At 39.7% G+C, this 19,942-nt stretch overlaps 3 protein-coding genes across 7 annotated transcripts in view; 1 reads left to right on the top strand and 2 right to left on the bottom strand.

The window, feature by feature from the left end:
- LOC126568493 (protein TEX261) overlaps window positions 1-19,942 on the top strand; it is a 231,306-nt gene that overhangs the window by 184,040 nt on the left and 27,324 nt on the right. The window contains exon 4 of one of the 2 annotated variants that reach the window (XM_050224980.1): window positions 11,319-11,331. The exons of the other annotated variant lie outside the window; for it this stretch is intronic. The gene's annotated coding sequence lies outside the window, so the exon portion shown is untranslated. Of the gene's footprint in view, window positions 1-11,318; window positions 11,332-19,942 lie in introns of those variants that run through there. 2 annotated transcript variants of the gene reach the window in all.
- The window catches only part of LOC126568292 (uncharacterized), a 308,783-nt gene that overhangs the window by 143,604 nt on the left and 145,237 nt on the right, over window positions 1-19,942 (bottom strand). The window lies entirely within an intron of this gene.
- LOC126567823 (solute carrier family 12 member 4) overlaps window positions 9,597-19,942 on the bottom strand; it is a 486,521-nt gene continuing 476,175 nt past the window's right edge. For all 4 annotated transcript variants that reach the window (XM_050224133.1, XM_050224135.1, XM_050224134.1 and 1 more), the window contains one exon: window positions 9,597-9,610. The gene's annotated coding sequence lies outside the window, so the exon portion shown is untranslated. The remainder of the gene's footprint in view (window positions 9,611-19,942) is intronic.

Consider the following 19,942-nt stretch of genomic DNA (forward strand, 5'->3'; position numbering starts at 1 on the left):
GGTGATTTTTTTTCTTATTCAGCTTGAACGAAACTCATAAGAACATTCATGGAAATATTTTGAAGTTTAATCTGATTGATCGAACATGAAAAAGAGCAGCAGATGTTAATTTGTTTCATTTCCTGCAATTTATCATGTGTTATTTTTATCACGCAAACTATGTCAGCAAAAGGATGCTGGTTAACACTTATAAACGAGTTTCCGTTACACTGTTTAATGTTGTTTTGGAGTTGGCTATACACACATTATAGTTCGTATTTCAAGCTGTAGATATGCGCCTTCAAAAGATCGTGATATCTTTATTATTTTTTATAAACTACCAGGCGTCTCCATCGTTGTATGAATTTCTAATATTTTGGGTATTAGGTTTTGTAATCTAACGCAAACTTTGTAACGAACCGCGCCACATAATCCGTACTGCAGTAAACTGAAGCCGGTCTGTAGAATGTGGTTAAGCGGTCTGTACCTCTTTTTTCACTCTTCGACGCGCTGCACAAAATCAATACTGGCGACCTATTTCTGTGGTCGGGAACAAACATACTCTCCGGGCAGAAGCTGCCACGAAAAAAGAAAAAAACAAGAGCGTCAGAAGCTTAAAAGAACCAGATTCTAGTGCACACAGCATGTGCCTGTTCCGATGTGTGCTCTCCACTTACCCCGTTGCCCTTCCACCAGTTTGAAAAACAATAGCAAGGCAGGCAAGGGTCACTTGGGGTAAATTTTATGCTACATTCGTGCTTTTTTTTGCCTTCTCTATCTCTCCTTTTCCACTGAGCGGTTCATCCGAACAAAAGGGCGCAACGTAAAAACCAAACTAATAAGCCCCCGTTGTACTGTGGGCCACGAGATGCACAAGATTGTAAAAATGCAATGATGCGTACATGGGAAGTAAGGATTCTTTAGCGAGAATTATAGCCCGAAGGAAATGGACCGTATCGCTCGTGGAAGCGCTGTCGGAATGGCTGGATGGGGCGCAAAAGCAAAAAGAAAAACTTTAACCATCACTGTTATTCAACGTACGAGTACGAAACTGATGCCCCTAGGGGTTATGAAGTCAAAAGTGGGACTCTTCTAGTACCGGTTGACCCTGTTATGGAAATGGAAATAGTAGCGTGGGAAAAGGAAAACGGGAAATTCTTTCTATTTCTAGGAAGGCTTCATTCTGTATGCACTTCAGCTACGGCTTGGTTTCAGGCAGTTTCAAAGTTACAAAAAAAAATGAGGAAATAGCTAATTTCTTTACACTGTTGACTACCAAATGTTGTGCAGTGTTCGACACTCTAGATTATTTGCGGATTGGCACTATTGGTTGTTGGTGAACTTGGCACGTAATGTTACTTTGTATAGTCCTTAAAATGAATGCCACCATTCAACTATTCGTCATGCGTCATTTTCACTCATTATTACCGTTGAATATCATTAAAGCTTCAATTTTTTTGTATAATCGTTATTATTTCACTGCAAACTGAAAAAAGAGCTTTCTTATTTGCGACGCATTGCAGGAAATGTTATGAGAAATTTAAGAAGTCGAAGTTCTTCTTCTTTTTGAAGGCCAAATTAAAAAAAACGTCTTTCCAATTGTAGTATTGGGTCTAAGATGACCCTATCCAGTTTTTTTTTATAAACTGATCACAAACCTCGATCTTTGTGACACTTAATTAAGATTTATTCAACGCTAGTTAAATTGTCTCAGGCATTAAAATCCCCGAAACACTGCAATCTAAAAATTTTAAAGGCTCCTTTTTTGTTTCAAGCCTTACGTTCATGAACTCAAGGATCCTGATTTTTTTTTATGCTTCGATTAAATAGTTTACCAGCAATTGCAATCATTCTCTAATAATGCTACCCTAAGGATGACGATGCAAGAAAATAAAACACCTATAAATCCGATGACGGATCTTGCTTAATAGAAATGTTCTCCACAGTCCCAAAACGGAGGTGGAATCGCTCAAACTCTGATAATCCATTTTCCACTTGGTTACTCCTGTATCTTCGTATGGTTTTCCATCATCGGTTCCACTCTGAACTGTCACCAAAATCCGACCATCCGGGACCGATCGATTAATCTTCATTACAACCGAACCGACCGTCTCGTCTTCGCTGGCCGCCCGGCCGGCCGACGACGAACGGATGCTCGAACTGTGCATGGTTCCTGGGAGTTCCAGTGGCAAAGGAGGTGGTGTGGTGCCGATTGTAATCCTTTCGAACAATTACATTCACTTATCATCGTCACCGAATTGGCACGCTTAGACTTGGTGCACTGGAAGGAAGAGCAAGCGAACAAGGCAGCCTAGCTTCTTGACGACATTGAACAGTTGGGGGCAGGTGGGTTGCTGAACGGGTGGTTGTTCATGTCCTGCATCGTCGACAATTTTGTTCGGGGGTGAGTGGCGTAATGAAGTGTTGGTTACAGAATGATTGATAGTGGTAGGATTTGTGATGGAGCGGACGGTTTATTGAGTTGGTTTCGTGAGCGTGTGTGAGCGTTTTGCTTTTTGTTTCGCTTTTGTTATCGGCAAGCCAAATGGTAAAGAATTGATCTTTACATCTTGATGATGTGTTGAACAGTTCAAAATGGAAATTAATCGACTATTATCTGGTGTGTCGTTAGATTTGTAAAAATTCTAGGCCGGAATAAGAATTAACAAATTAAAATCTGTGCTGTGGTTCACGTTGATCAATTGACTAAAGCTATCTGTCAGTAAATGTCAATAAAGTCGAATGATTTTTGCCATCTGTAAGCAACGCTTGAATGACAAATTTCGTTGTTTATTAGCGCATGCTTTTATGAATCTGTTTTAATCATGATTAAAAAATACTTTCACCGCTTTGTTCTTGTTTAAATTTTTTTTTGTGTGTCCAAAATAACGCGATATTAACTTACTTTGTACTTCACAAGACATTTATCATTGTTTTCCTACTTCAAAATTTTTTACTTATTTTTTCAACACAAGTGGTGTATACAATACGGCACTGTATCGTCATAATTAATGGTACATAAATAATTTTTATTACAATTTTTCTGCTTCATTTTATGGTTTGTTGCTTAGTTTTTAATGCTGCTATTTGTCTTAGTTTATGCATATTTTATCATTGTTGTTTTAGATTGCTTTTGTTGTGAAGTTTTGTTCTATTTCTCATTGATCCATGTTTTCTGGGATTTTAGGATGTAAGATATGATGTTATTTTCTCTTTTTATGTTATCCTTTACTATTAAACACAAGTAAAATAAGCTGTTATGAGTTTTGTTATAGTTGAAGTCATCTTAGATTATTACAAAAATATAAGTTGTAGAAAATATACCTTTTAAACATTAACAAAACTTGGTCTTATTTTTGCCAGTTATATCTGTCTTCCAACTTACATTTTATCGCTATCAAAAAGCAACTAAACTACATTCTGTCACGCTTCACACGAACGATATCATTGAAAGTGACACTCTCGGAGCATCCGTTGCTTTCGTTTTTTGCCACCATTTACCTGTCCCGTTTGTACCTTACGAAACTATTCTACAAAGTATCTGTTCCAGGAAGACGATTGTTCAAGGACAAATAGTGCACATTCTTTTGCTTCTTTCACATTCATTCACAAACACACACACACACACACCTACTTCACTGGTAAGGTGCACCGGCAGCACAAGTGGCGCAAGCTCGATCGGTCATGCTGGAGTGGGTTGAAATTATTGCTGTGATTGAAAGCGATTTATAGCGTCTCATTTGGGGTTACCGATGGGAACGATGTAACACTTTTGCCCGTAGCACAACTGTTGAGCTGCGGGATAAAATGTACCCTGTACGAGCACGAACCGGGCAGAAGCAAATGCATCCCTCCGGAAGCAACGTTCGACTGCAGGGGAAACGATTTACCCACGAGGGATGCGAGCTTGCGGAAATGCATACGGAAGGCAATGAGCGGGAAGTAACGGTTGCAGATGCTAACTATGTAGCCATCAACCACCGGTTCGTCTAAAGGGACTGGTTAATGCTCGATGCAATGAATATCGTTCAGCTCATGTGAGTGAAACGTGCTAGAATCTAGCAATCATTGACACCGAGGATGAATTTCTTCACTCGAATCATGCTGTTAAATCGTGCAAAGTGGCGGTGTTTGATTGCAAGCGTAATTTACTGGGTACTTATTTTCCCTTTTGTTTGTAGTTTTGGGTTATAAAATACTTTAATGTGGTTGCATTTGAACTGTTTTCCCTGTACGGCGTTTACTGTTCACTAAAACTCAAAGACATCATACCTCATAAAGCTGAAAAATCTGACGAGCCCCTTCATTTATCGAAAGGAAACATAATCATTACCGTCAATGAAATCGACCAGCAGCGAAATAAAACAGAATGGAAAAGCAATCAACCTTATCATATTGATGTACCCATTCCTTATCTTATCACGAGCAAACCGCTTTCTCCCTGGTACAGACCCATTTCAGTTTTTTTTCGCGTGTCAGCCTTTCATTTCGTAATGTTTATTGCTTCGCTTTTCGGTAGTCAAAAATAGACACCAATACCTTTTACAGAACGCGCCCGAAAACGGTGGAAAAGTTCATAAGTTTTTGCAGGGCTGGTTATCGCGTTTTCGTAGCCCGCTCGGTGGAATTGTTGCGAGGGAAGCATTTATCAAAGATAATGTATTCAATATTCAATTAGAGCATTGGCTTGGTGGGCGTTTCCATACAACGGATGATAGTTCCGAACGGAAGGGGCAAGTTATGAAATGTTGTGAATTTTAATGAGGTACCGATCGTGTCTATCTTCTGTTGAAGTGAATGGGTAAAGGTTTATGAGTTGTTATGTGCATGCGATTGGAGGTCGTCCAAATTTTTGACTGCTTTTCAGGGGTTTTTGAGCAATTCTAGCTTTTCATTTTTTCACTTTGGACTTGTCGTTCGCTCCAACCAACGAATGCATAATGATAAACAAAAAAGTAAAAGGTTGTTGCTATTTGTAGCATAACCATATTGCTTTCCCCTGGCTTGATTTTTCCCTTCACGGAAAAGTTTGGAAATATCGTTCTCAAAATCAAAGACATGCATCTTGTTTTTTATAATTATTAACGAAAAACATCACATTTTGAGCGTTCAATGTGCTAGAATTTAAAGCAGTAAAAATATGTTAAGCAAAATTTTACAATCCACCAGGCGTCTCCATCGGAATTCGCAGAATTGTCAATTAGTTATTGTGTGTTAAAGTAAGGATATGTTTAGCGTATTCTTCCTACTTTTTTATCAACTTTAAAACAAATGTTTTTAGCATTATAAGAAGAAAATTAAGTTTTAAAGCTCTGCTTTTAGTTTTCAAACATCAAGTTCATTAGTGCGTTAAGCTCTTATTGTTTAATATGAACGCCTCATTTTACGTTATTATCTGCACATCGCTTATACATTAAACAAGCTATCACAGTATATTAAACGTATACAGCCTTCACAAAAAAATTAATGAAAATCAATTCAAACTACACAACCAGGCAAATTTCAACCTCAGCCTAATTCCACTTAACAATAACCGCCTGATTGCAATTCGGGATTCCTCAGTACGCTTGAGCAGTTTACAATAGGGAAAGCTTCTGCACTGCACAAACCTTATCGGCATCCAATGCAGCCAATGAGAATTATGCTTCCTATTATGAATTGTATTTGCAAAAAACCCCGACCAAAGCACCGACAGTTCGATCGGGGTGCATGAAATCAACCATGCCAATAATATTCCTGCAGGCTAAATGGCATCGTTCGAGCGTACACTTTTCATTCCATTTCTATGAGTTCTATGATCCACCATCTAAGCATATGAACAAACTCAAAAGAACCCCGGTACGGTATGAAACGTGATTGTGAAATGTCGTATTGTTTTGTGCATTCTGTTCTGTTGCTTGACGTTCCACGTTGTAAGTGGCTGGTTTTTGCTGCTGCTGTTGCTGTTTGCTCCGTTCCTAGTTCAGGGACATGTGCCGGCATGTGATACGTCAGAACTTCCGATATAACGTCAGATTTCGGTAGGCTGTCAAAAGCATACAGGCCGTAACAATTGAATAACATGCGTCACCCAACAGCAAGGATCAGGGCAACGGGCAACTTACAGATGGGGGTAAGTTGATAAACCCGAACCAGATTGAATGAGATTCATCACCATGCTGGGTCGTAAATATTTGTTTGTTCCGGTAGTCCGTCAGTGCAGACAGCAGCGGCCTTTGACTTGATGGAAAGTTGGATTATTTAAACAAGCACTCAGCATTCGGCTTAAGAAACAAATACCATACGAATCTGTTTTCAAGCAGAGAAATGTACTGTTTTGCTCAAACATTCACACGATTGTGACCCTGGAGGCAGAACTGGGAAGACGGTCATAAATATTTACGGCACATAATTTTATGCAGCAGGTTAATAGAAATCCTGGTCTTGCACTCCGAAGCACATCATTCAATGGCTGTGGCCGTGTTGCGAGCGAACAGGAAACAAGATTAGGTAAATGCGCCAGCACTTTGGCCACAACAACATGCTACACATTTTGACAGGCCGTACTTGTACATCCGTCGGCGATGTCTTGCCGCCGTAAGCTCTGTAAGTGTGCTGCCATTGCTTCCAACCAAACCGAATCCTTCCAATCCGAGTGTGAGTGTGTGTCTGTACATTGGAATGGTCAGAAACCCCCCGAAATGGTCGAATCTGCAAATTATGGCAAAAGGATACACACGTATCCTACTTCAGATTCTGTTTGCGGTGGGTTGGTTTTTGGGTGATTACGTCCAGCATTACGCCAGCAACGGAAACTACCATTCACACTCACACGCGTACACAGTTCGGTCGGAAGCGACTGCAGCCACGGCCTTAAGCCCGTAAGTGGAACCGTTTCAAGAAGCTTTTCTGATGTGTCTTCCCGGCCTAACATTTTCCTTGGTATGCTGGCAGCAAACATGGCATCGGTTGCAAAGCCCGATGTAAATGGATCTGCCATTTGGTCTTCAATTCGATGTTCGTATGTGTGAGTGTGTGTGGTGAACATCCCTGTGCACATTCACCGCCGCTCGCTCAAACAAAAGGTCGGCATCGTTTGACGCGTTTCATTGCCACCGGGCTTGCTACTTTATGAAGCCGAGCCCGATTCCAATACCCTTTACCCGGGAAAGGTGGCCGTGGTTGAATTCGGCACGTGTATTGGCGAGCGGTGGCATTTGATTGCAGGAATGCTTAGGCGATTTATTGGTTGAATCGCATCGCCATTTGCGTGCATTATCGTAATGTAGTCCATTAGGATAAAGTGATGGTGAAGTGCAGCATCGCTTTTGTTGAGATTGTTGCGCAAGTGGAGGTGTATAATGAATTGAATACAGCATTATTCAATACAAGAATGAGCGGCCAAGGATGCAAAGCGGATGGAATTATTATTAAAATGTTAAAATATATCATTAAGCTTTCATACCATTTGACAAGAATTAAAGAGTTAGTATCGTATTTATTTGATTTAGAGCTTGAATATCTCAACCTCTGTTTTATGCCGACTTTTCTTGACGTTTTTCATGCCGATAAAAATGTGTCCTTAATTTTAGAATTTTTATTTTATAATAAAACATATGTTTTTAATTTAAGTATGAAAGTAATGCAATAGAAATTCCTACTTGGGGTTTGGGACAGTCTACGTAACTTGTTATATTATTACTTACTTTATTAATTTAATATAAACACACGGGTACTTAACCAAATATTGCGGACTTTTTTGTCTGCAATGTCGTGCATAACTTCTGCTTCATCTTGGCTTTACGTCCTACTTGGTCACACCAGCGGATACCTCGTAGTTGAAGAGACAGTCCTCATTACGGGAGAACGGTCCGGATGGGAATGGAACCCCGGTCCTGCTGTGCGGGACCGTTCCCGCTCACTGTCCCCTCGATGCCGTGCCGTAACAGCTAAACTTTCAAAGAAACTGACAGTTCTGCGATTTGTTCGCTAGGTCTAATTGAACTTAAAGATGAATTATAGCTCCTCATTCAACAATATTGAGCAAAATCGTCTACGTTGAATGCCGTTCGCAGTGATTTAATATAATATGGAAAGACTATTTTGCATAAATTCTTTTGAGCCGATCTTCACAAAGCACTAGGTCCGGAAATCCCATCTGGGCCGTTCGGTCTATAAGTCTTCTTAGCCATTCAACGATCTGCATCGTAAAGCATAGAAGAAGAAGATGTTGATAAGATTTATTAATTTATTTAAATATTTTTATTTTAATGATAGTTTTCCGCTGATAAATACTGCCAGACCGTTACAGAGTGAAATTCAAAATTATCCATTGAAGCATTTTTAAATAAGAATATTTCATATAATTTTTTTTACAAACAAAATGTATTTTTACTGTCATATAATAAAATACAGTTGAGCATCTTTGTTGTGAACATTCGTAAACGAAATAGTTCAGTCAATAAAATTGATCAATGTAAAATTTTTATCGTAACACTTACTTACGTATTTGGCGCTACAACCGCTTTGCGGTCTTGGCCTGCCGTAGCAGAATCCGAAACCGCTCACGGTCCTTGTGGACGGCCTTAAAAGACTTCCTAAGCTGGGTTGTCCGGTGCCATGCGTATAACATGGCCAGCCCTTATCGTAATAAAGGTTGACAATATGACAAAATAATTGAATTAGCTAAACCTTTTCTTTTGTCACCGAAATACTATACCAATTCATTACGTAGAAAACACATTTTTTCTATTCTAAAGCTGGTTTCAAGCATTTTTTTAATGAACTTTTTCACCACGTAATAAATGCCCCTTTTATCCATGGTTTGTGCCGTGCATCAATTTGTAAAAATCGATTAACGAAAGCCCACCCCGTGGCGTACAACAAACACAATCCAGTGGAGATGGATGGTGAAACATGCTTTATCGAAAATGTTTAAAACATGATCAGCCGATGTAGCACCCGATGTTTCCGGCGCGGGAAACTGGTGTTAAGGAAGGTGAACATAACTTGTTTTTTTGTTTGTATGTGTGTGTGTGTGTGTGTGTGTGTGTGTGTGTGTGTGTGTGTGTGTGTGTGTGTGTGTGTGTGTGTGTGTGTGTGTGTGTGTTACATCAACATGCATACATGACTATCACACCCGTTCTGCATGTTACATTAGCAGTTCGCCCACCACGAGGGTCTATTTGGAAAGCCCCAAGAGAATGCATTGTCCTGGTGGCGAGAGGGTTTTCTTCTTTTTTTTCCTGTCCTCGTATTATATTCCCGTTTAGCTTTTGCTGCAAAATCAAATATAATCTTCACCCAAACCACTAGAGAACGAAAAAAAAAAATTGGAACAACTGTGTGTATGTGTGTTTGCGCTCGTATGTCACCCGATGTTGCCGGTAAAACTTTTGCTGAATTACAATCTCCACACACCACGTGCCAACCAACGGTGGCGTGATGGATAAAAAGTAAATCCGGAAACGTTCGAAACATTGCGGAACACACTGTTCGGTGGATGCCTCTTTTTTGTGTCGATGTGTTCGTTTCGAACTCACACACTCGCTTCAACCGTCTTTTAAAGCTAAAGCTTACGGATTCGGTTGTGTTCGTGCCTCTGTAAGGGATTGTTTCTCCTGTATGAGCTTTTTTTTTTGTTGCTGCTTTTCTTATTTATTTTGTGGGTACCTCAGCAATTTTCCTCAACCCTCCCCAAAACACCTATCCCATGCCATTTTCTTTGCCGTCGGATGAGGTAGGGAGGTTTTTCTCGTACATGTGATATGAATAAGTTTTCCTACGTGCTGCCAAAGGCGGATTGTAGTTTAGTCAGTTACATGCGTTTTCCATTTGCCTGCACGTTCCCTCACGTGGTGTCGTACAGAGAGGGTGGAAATTCTCATGTGACCCGGTGCAGTTCAGTGGGATGGCAAAGTCACTGTGTGTTTGTGTGGGAAGTTACATTTTAGAATAAAGTTTTATAGTTTTCGACAATCTTGGAAGCGGTTCTCAGTGCTGTGTGGATGTAAGGTTGGCATCGTTTTTTTTTTCAATTCTTTTGTTAATTGCACTAAAAGTAACCGTCCCAGAGCGAGCTTTTGCATGCAGACTTCGTTGCTTCTGTCGGTCGACATCTCGGGCAGTGTGCCACCTAGTTGCCTCCCGGGAGCAAACGGTACGCCGAAGGAATTTTAATGTAGCACATGTTTTGCTTGCTCGTGGTTCAGCGTGTATCGCCTCGGCCAAGATTCCAAGAGCTGCACAACTGTAGCTTCATGCACTGAGGTGGTTTGGCCTCATTGCATTGTCAGACTGCACACTGAAGCAATCCCGTACAAGTGCAATTGTTGGTGTACCGGTCGGCAAGATCAGATACAGAACTATTTTCTCTGATTGAATTAGTTATGCTTCGGGAGTCCTTAGAGAGGCACGCTAAGCCATCTCGAGCTGACCTTTGATAAATGTGCAGGAAGTTGAACACTCGTTTCTGCACGGTCAGCGAGAGCATGATGGATATCCGGCCAATGTGCGCCAGTGATCGAAACACACACAAATACACATAAAACTTTATAATGGAAACGAGTTTTAAAATATTACTGGTGGCTGCAAGTTTGCTGGAAGCCATCTGTTGACCGTTTTGATTTCTGTTGCTGTATGCGTTTGGAGCATGGAATAGGGGCAGAGGTTTAATAATGATCAACAGCCATAGATGAAGAGTGTACTCGTTTAACTTTCTCAACATTTTCTACTGCTAGTTGCAGTGCATCCAGTAGCTAGTTTTCAGTTCAGTCATGCGGCTTCCATATTTAATTTCATTCATTATGGATTGCTTGTTGTGCGGATTGGACGAACAGATAATTACACTTCCTGTTTTTTTTTTAGTTTAGATAGTATTTCCACTAACTAAGGTTTAGTAGTGTAAATATGACAATTTTACACTGCTTATGTGATGCAATCGAGCAAACATAAACAGTTAAACCGAAATTGGTAAACTCATCCCGAAGTGTTCTAACGAAATATAAGATAAAATTTGCTGTATAGTTTTTAGCAATTATGCATTGACGTTTTTTCAACGAATTTATTACATAGATTCAAAATAGTTTTGGTGACTTCAATACACGCACGTTCATGGAAGAGCAGTTTGAAGTTTACGTTTCAATGAAAATAAAATAGAATAAACTAGAACTGTGTTATTCTGAAATACGGTTTGACCTTCTGAAGGCCAAACATATGAAAATACGTCGCTTTATGTACTCATTTTATTAGTTTTTAGCTCTACGACTCGGCACAAGTGTAGGCAGAATCGCTACTCGAAATATTCGAAGATTCATTCCGTAGTAAGATTCGAATATGGCTAGGGATTCGATTAAGATTAGGAATCGATTCGCATTTAATTGGGCTTGAATTTGATTGAGATTCGATGGGGATTTTATCCTATTTGATACGACATTTTGATTCGATTGAGATTCTATAGGACTACGATATGATTCTTTAGCTTATTTTAATGAGATTCAACGATAAACTACTAAAGAAAGAAGCATGAAATAAAACTGAATGCAAACGGAAAGTGGAAATTTCTGTAATAATCATGTATTTTGCGGAAGTGAAATCTCAATTTTTATTTGTGTGCGAGGATTCTAACCTCAATTGGGATTCGCTTTTCCCCTTACTCTTGGCACAGTTTTTTCAGCGCTTCTAGTGTTGATATTCTACATTAATCCTTGTTTTTTGTTCCTTTTCTGGGGCGTTTTCGGTTGTGTGCATGTACTTGTCGATAATGCTTTTTTTATGACAATGAATTTGAGAAAAAAAAATCATGTTTAACTTGATTAGAGAAAAGAAATTTCAAAGTACCAGATAAAGGACAATGAAACATTGAGACATTTTAATTGTGACTTTTTTCTGAAGCAATAAGAGAGCACAAATTAAAAGCTAAAGGATTGCATGCACAGCACTCCATCGAATTAAAAATTAACGATTTCACCGAGCCCAGCGACAAGTGTACAGATAAAATATGAAAAGAGCGGATGAAACGATTCAACCAAGCGAAAAATCTTTAATCCTAGAATCCATCGGAAGATTTAATCCGTTCATCGCTCCATTCACCGAAACCGATCGCTAGTCCAGGTCCGGTGCCGTGTGTTGCGTAATTGTGTAAAATTATGCTGTGAATATTTCCCGCCATCATTAACGGTCTTAAATCATGGCGCTGAAACCGGTCGCTAAAACAAATTAATCCAACTTTACCTTCACGGTGGCTGGAAAACAGCGCCGTATCGGCCGTTCCCGCATTTCGCTTCTCTCGTTTGCACTGGGCCGGCAAGCGTTGAGCCCGGGGACACGACGAATGAGTGGGAAGGCACTAGGGCCGATCACAAATATCATTAACATTTATTACTTTTGAGAAATGGTGGAGCCCGTGCCGACATGGCGCAGGTCAACGAGAGCATTATTCTTCGGGCGATGCGATATGTTTCGCCCGGCCAGTGGGAAATATTTATGAACGATGTTGTGATGAGCATGAGAGAAGCACTGGAAAACAATGCGCCGACGGCGGGTGCCAAGAGTGCTGATTTGAATTAAAAAAATTAATGAGTTTTTGTTTGTACAACATCAAGCAGCACATGTCATAGCTTGCAGCAATGTTTGAACAAGGCACTTAAAAACAACCCACTGCACAGATTCATAATTAAACACATATAAACTACCTACAAAGCTGTATCAGATTCGATTAGCTTTAAAAAAATGGTTGAAGAATTTTATTAAATTAATCTGTAAATCAACATCTGTTTGTGCAATAAAACTGGAAACGCAAAAATTCCTCGTCGTGCTCAAGCGGCCAGCTAAAATGCCATCACGTCTTGTGGGAAAAAGATGCCACCTTAAGCCGAGCAATCAAATTCAAGAGCCCTTGCTCACCTTGACCATCCTAAGCTTGCCTGTTTCCTAGCGAGGCGCAAGAGTCTAGGCACGAAAAGCGGGCAGGATAAACCGAAACGGAAATCCATCAAATAACCAGTCATAAAACACGAAATCAATAAAGCTCTTCTGGCGAACGGTGGTGCTAGTAGTGTTGGATGGCCGCCGTGGCTTATGGTTGAAACTGACGACAACAACCCACAGCACAGCGACGGCTACGATGGTGCCTTTCACCGGCGAAACGTCGAGTACTCTCAGCCTTGCTCTTGTGGGCTGACAGGTGTGCCCGAACTGGCGAGGACGGATAAGGCAATGAAATCTTGAAGTCGTCGAGTAGTTGTTCTGCATCCTTCACGGTGTATATGCACCCACGACGACGTTGGGTAGCTGTGCGCCTGTGAATGAGTGAGTGCTAGTCATCGAGCATTAAAATCCCATAATAAATCAATAAATTGTCGATTTGTGAGGCTTTCCTTGAGCATCGGTAATGGTGCGGCTTGGCTTGACAAACATCTGTAGGGTGGTGTAGTAAAAAAACCGGTTGGGGGGGGGGGGGGGGGGTTAAACCTTTCCGAATGGCATCGGAAGCGTACTCATGTTACGGGACCTAGCTTTGCTTTGCTGTCAGGTATGCAGCCGATTTCATCTTATTGCTAAGTGGAATTGTGAAGAAGTGAATTGTGCTCTTTGGGGGTTGGAAAAATAAAAGTCAATACAGTTCCTCCCTCTGCCATTTAACGATTTGGTTTACATTAGAGTTTTGCAGCATTTTTATTTCGTTTTCTTGACTGGATGCTGGTGTGCCCTATACACGTTAAGTAAGGTTCGGTGCAGCCTTGCTGCAATAGCTATCAACTGCAGATTACGACACGGTAGGAGGCATTACTGTCTGATAGGCTCAGACGATACTGGAGACGCTCGAGGGGTAATCGAGGGAAGGGGTTTAGGTTCGATTTTGATGCTAAAGCTATTACTCCATCCGGTGGATGAATTGTAATGGCATTTCGTTCGGTGCGATGGAGACGCCCGGTACTTTATGAGGTTGCAGCAGTAGAAAACTCGTTAACGGGAAGCGATCGTACTACCGGAAAACGGAAAGTATGGGATGAGGAAAATTTTGCTTTGCCAATTCGCTTTCCTCAATGTCAAGTAGCCAATTATGAATCAATTTCCAGCAGAAGAAGAATTGAAATTAAATAATGCAGGATTTTCTTTTTGCGATTCGAAGCACTTGACAGCAAGCTTTACAGTAATGTAAAAATAATACGAGCAAAGTTGTTTTATTAGTGATTTACTACATAAACTAAAATAAACATAAAAACACTTTAACAGAATAGATTGAAGAGGGATTTTAATTTTAAAGAACAAATTAGACAAAGATGTCGCAGGACATATCTTTCCGCAATGCTCTCCATGTATCCAATTCAAATTACGAAGAGCTTTTGGTACACAAAAAAATCACATACAACTTGCAAACAGAAAAACCTTTTATTTTCCTCCCGCACGTTCAATATCGTCGACTATTTATTATTGCGTTTCAACAAGCGAGTGCACTACACCGCACTCCGAAACTTAATCCATTTCGTTGCACCATGTCCAGTGCATACACATCAGCATGCACGAGGGTATCGGGTGGAATATGGGGATTTGAAGATTGGTGAAAAATGTCCCATTTTCGATTGATTCGATCTGTTAATCCAAACGGAACGGTTTGCTTTTTTTTTCACCCATTCACCCTCTCAATTCGTTCAGGTGGCTGAACCGGGATGCAATTTTATTTATGGTAGTACGTTTGCATATTTTTTGTGCACCGGTCTGTTTCGATTTTTGGGTTGGATTGTCAGTTTTAAATAAATTGTATTTAAATCAAGGTTTGTAAGGGTATTGTAAGGGTTATTTTTGGGGCTTGTTACCACAGCATGTGTACAGATTACAGGACAGCAGAAAATGGTTTGCTAGGACGAGAAACTGATTGCGATGCGTAGGGAGGGACAGGCTGCTTTTAATCAACAGAACTAGTAGCAGATAACAAAAAAGTGTCTACGAAACAGAAGCAAAAACTGTTATCGATCGTTATAACGAATCGATTTACAACTACACTTATTTGAAGTTGTATCGAGTGAGGAAAATGAATATTTTCATGTATCGTTTCGTGATGAAATAATTACCACTTAAGCACACGTTATTGCAGTTTTGTATGTGTGTTATCACAAAATAAATAGTTCTGTCTTATTTATGCTTGAACAAAGCATAAATTTATGTTATTGTTTTCCTTGAATCTCAAATTTAAAATTTAATAAGACATCATTTTTTTGTTTTATTTTTGTTTTCAGTGCGTGATGCGACTTCTTCCATTCGGATAAGAAAGGTAAGAATATGATGTATGCTAAATTCAATAATTTAAAAAGCAGGCCATTGTTTTTATTCCGATTGAATGGCCTGGCCACAATGCTTAGCAAGTCATTAGTAAAATTTCAAAATGTTTTAGAAAAGTGTTTCAATGCCGAAAAATAATAATTCCATTTCAAACGTAACTTATTAATAAATTAAAAATATCAGCTTGGAGTATTCTTAAAGAGGACCAGGTAACAAAAGTTCATTAAATTTTCCATAAAAGCGTTCGAATCAATCAGAAAAAGATAACGAACGCATTTTTGAATTATGCCTTTCAGTATGCAAATAATTAGTTTAAATGGATTTCAATGCTTTTTCCCTATTGACAAAGTCTTTGTAAATACGTCAACTGAGGCACAGCAAAGGTTAATTTGTTTTGAAAAAAAAACCCTTTTATAATATATGGCTAGTAGTGGTTATAAAGACAATGTTTGTCAATAGGATTGTTTTATCTTCTGTTGCAATTTTAATTGTAATAAAGAAACTAAGCACCGATACTATAATAATAAAATGCTTACCCTGCCTTCTGCGCGAAAGGCCGTCATCAACCGGCAATCATTTTCGCATCTCATAATAACGAAAATTGCTAAACAATAATCATAACTTATGTACAACAACCCGAACTTTACAAGCGAATTTCTTGGTAAAAATGTACCTTTGATCTTGGCTGTTTCACCATCTGGCAGTCTGTTTAAGCTCACTGCCAAACACTTTTGTCATCTAGCAATAGCGTTTGATCGTTTTGGAAAGGCTCTAAGACAACAAGGCCCAAGAGTGCACACGATAGGCAAATGTTTCGATCGTGCCAAAATGTTTCACACACAGTAAACCAAGAGCAAACCAGCAAGCAACAACAACCACGCATCTTTTGGGGATACGCCGGCCCGTTCACTATGCTTTTATTTCGTTGGAAAATTCCCCGAACCATATGGCCACGTACCGTAGCCGCCAGAGCTATCGCTGCGGGGTTGCTGGGGTCTGGCTTTGCTAGAGGCGGGGCATTTATTTACAAACAATTTGCACCGCTGATGATGGGTAATTAAAATTACCGGACAGGCCTGTTTGGCAAGCGATAGCGGCGGTTGGACGAATAAAGAAAATGAATTTTTTTTCCACCACCAAAAAACTGACCGATACTGCCGTTGTTACTCGGGGTTTGCGCTTCTTGCCGATGTAAATGAGCCATCGTTAAATCTTTCATCGTCGGGAGGTTGGTTATGGACCGTGGAAAAAGAATAATAAAGCGCTTCAGTACCACTCAAGCTGAGTGTAGTGTTACTTTGGGAACTGGTCTATTAGCGTTCAGCGGCCAGTAAAGCGCCACATGTAAAACAATTCCACCCCGTTGAGCTTATGATTTACGATGATTATTTTAAAGTCCAAATGTGCAAATAAACGTAACACGATCTGAGATATAGCCCTACCATGCGGAGCAGACGAACGAGATGAGCGAAAAGAACTGCGCAACGGATACGATGCTGCAGCATAATTGTAACTTTTTGTTGTTCCTCTTCTGGTATTACGTGGATGTGAAGCGTTCGTTCCAGAGTGCGTGTGTTCGGGAATGTTGTTTCATGTCTTTCTCCTGGTATTCACATTTTTTTCCCGGCGGGAGAGTGTGATATAAAACCCATCGTTAGCATATGCGTTGAAGAGAGCGAGAGATAGAGACCGAAATAGTAATGAGCAGGAAAGGGAAAGTGTATTTATTCCCGCCACCCATTACCCTGACAGCGAAGTGGACCACGTGTGGCGAGAAAGTTTTTCGAGCGTATTTATTTACAAAATTGTTCATAACGAACGTTTCGCGTAGTGCGTTCCATTTTCAATCGTTTTGCTATGCGCGGATCATGCGGTGAGTTGATTTCTTGCTGATTTTATTTTTTTCTGAATGTGTGTTGTGTTTCTCATGCAGAGATACAGTGTATTTATTCGGGCCATTTCTTACGATGCGTGTGTTGCGTGTAAGTATACAGATTTTCTTTGATGCCGCTTGCTTCAGCTACATCTGTCATAGTGAGCCATACGGTCTACGCTGAGGGGCTTAATGAGCACAAACGGTTGGTAATTAAAGTGAAACCGTCGTGCGGAACGTTCCTTCGTTATTTCCATTACATGCCTTAACGATTACAAGCCTGGAATGTGAAAATTATTTTAAAGATTATGTACGATTCAGCTGGTTTTTCGGTAGCTGTGCTTTATTGCTAAAGAGAAAGAGAAAATCTAATTAAAAAGTCTCAGTTTATGGCGAGATGCTGGCGAATATGTTTTAATTTCGTTAGGATTATTTAGGCTTATTTTGTTTTTAATTTATAATATTTAAGGTTCTATTTTTGTTGCACTGTATGTGAAGAATTTTTTTTGCGTTTTCCAAGCCCACGTTGCATATCTTAGAGAATTTCCAATTATTCATGGAAGGATTTCATTCAGTGTTGATTTTGGAACTCGTGAAAGGAATTGGCAAGCCTGTCCAAATTATCCATGAATGGGAAGAATCCATGAAGTTCAACACTGCTGCATATGAGTAATTAGGGTATAAAAATTAAGAAAAGAGAAAAAAAACGATGACAAAGGAAGAAAACAAATTGAAGAAAAGGAAATAAAACTCAACAATTAAGAAAAGGAGATGGAAAAATAATAGATGTGATAATATGAAAAAGATGAAAATAAAAAAATAAAAAAAACAGAAAAAACTACTAAAAACGAAGGTGACTAATACGATGTTTCAACGTGATCTCCGACATAGGAAGAAGAATTAGAAGAAAAAGGAAAAGAAGAAGACTTATCTAAAACAAAGCATTTAATTAAAATTTAGATGATGTATCATATGAAAAACGTTTTGATTACATAAATTTTCCGAAAATTGGTTAGGTATTTTTTTACTTCTGTTTCCTTTTTTGATGAAAACAGAATATTTTTTTGCGTCTATTTTGATCATTTGGCAGTCTGTTTCGTATTCAATGTGGATGTTCTTACCGATTTTGATAACTAATTTACTTTTTTTTAGCATGTATATCCTGCGAGTGTATGACATCTTTGAGCTCGTTAAAAGAATGCTTTGCTACAAATTCAATGAATGAAATTTTTAACATAAACATCCGCGCCTCTCTCCAGTCAGCCAGCCAAAGAGTGCTAAACCTTGTCCTCAAAAACCCCTTGTCAAAACACGCTATACAGCAGGAAAAACAAAGCCAAACCAGGAGCTCCCAAACCCACCCGGGAGCGTTACAACCCATCTGGAAACCATTTTTTGATTACGGTCTCATTACGGTTGAGTGAAACGTACCATTTCACCAATGGAATCGCCTTTTGCCGTTGCGTCGCTGGAACGTAAATAACAAATGACGAATACTTATGCTGGGCGTACGCAACGGCGTCACTCGCTCGTTCGAAAGTGGTTCGCGTGGTGACCTCTCGGCCGCCAAAAAATGGTAACAAAACCCTAATGTTGGGGGGGTCCAAAAGTGGCGCACGCTAAAGTCCTGGTGTCGGGGGAACAACGGATGGGAATGTGCGAAAAGGGGGCAAAAAGGGGCCTGCACGTTTATTATTTATGAAATTGATTTCTATTTTTATCCATAACACCGATTCCATCGGTACCGTTCCGGGGAAGGAGAATGAGACGGGAAGCAACACAGGACGGAAAACTGCTCCGCAATGGACTCGTTTAGCGTTTTTTTTTCCCCACAATCTGATTGGGTACCTGTGTGATTCGGGTATTCGTATTTTTATGCTGTCTGATCGACTGCAAGTTCCAGCAGTTTTTCAGTGCTTTGAGGTTTGCAAAACCAAAAAGGAAAAGCGGAAAAAAGGTAAACTGCATTCCAGTTGTGGCCGATGAGGCACGGGTTCGATCGGGGGATTGAAGGTCGAGAAGGAAATATTTACCTTTGCTTTTTGCTTGGGTAGCGAAGCGTGTGAACGCACAAAAAAACACTCTAGAATCATAAGGAGATACAGAAGAGGGTAAAAATTTATTGTGTGTGTGTGTGGGAGCTAGAGAAAAGGAAATTGTATCGAAAGGTTAAAAAATAAAGAAAAAGTGTAAAAGCTATTTCTTAACCTTAGAAAACGTCCTACATCCGCATGGTAAAGACTTCCAAAGGAGATACTTTGTAGTGACGTCACAAAATCAATTTAACTCTTGCAAATTATCTTATACCAACAAAGACGATTTTTGCGCTGCTATCGATTGACATGGCAAATGTCTTATTTAGGTCACTGTGCGTGTTGGTTCAGATGCCATTTGGTGCTGTGTTTTTATTTTGTTTTTGGTTTTAATTCTGTCATTCAAAGGAATGACCCTGACGGTTGGAGTGCATATTGTTTAGTCTTCCTCAGTGGGTGGTTTATTTTAAATCGTTATTGCTTGCAAAGTGGACCTAGAAAAGAAGCTTTCGGGTCAATTAAGAAGGTTCTTTTTGTCTTCTGTGTGACCTTGCTTTTTATAACAGCCTTCTTCTTTGTTGGCTTTACAACCTCAATGTTTTGATCTGCCATTGCTGGCTTGCTGAATATTCAAGTCTTGACACGGATGAAAATCTAAAATAATGCTTCGATTACATTCCCACAAGCGTTAAAACGAAATACTCACCAGATGTGCAATTTATTGTACATTTGAGTTTTAGTATTAAGGGGAAAACATTCTTTATTAATTGCCAGTTGCATACGTTTAGGCGCATATTTT

Source organism: Anopheles maculipalpis, chromosome 2RL (assembly GCF_943734695.1).
Source record: "Anopheles maculipalpis chromosome 2RL, idAnoMacuDA_375_x, whole genome shotgun sequence".
In the NCBI taxonomy this organism is placed as follows: Eukaryota; Metazoa; Arthropoda; class Insecta; order Diptera; family Culicidae; genus Anopheles; species Anopheles maculipalpis.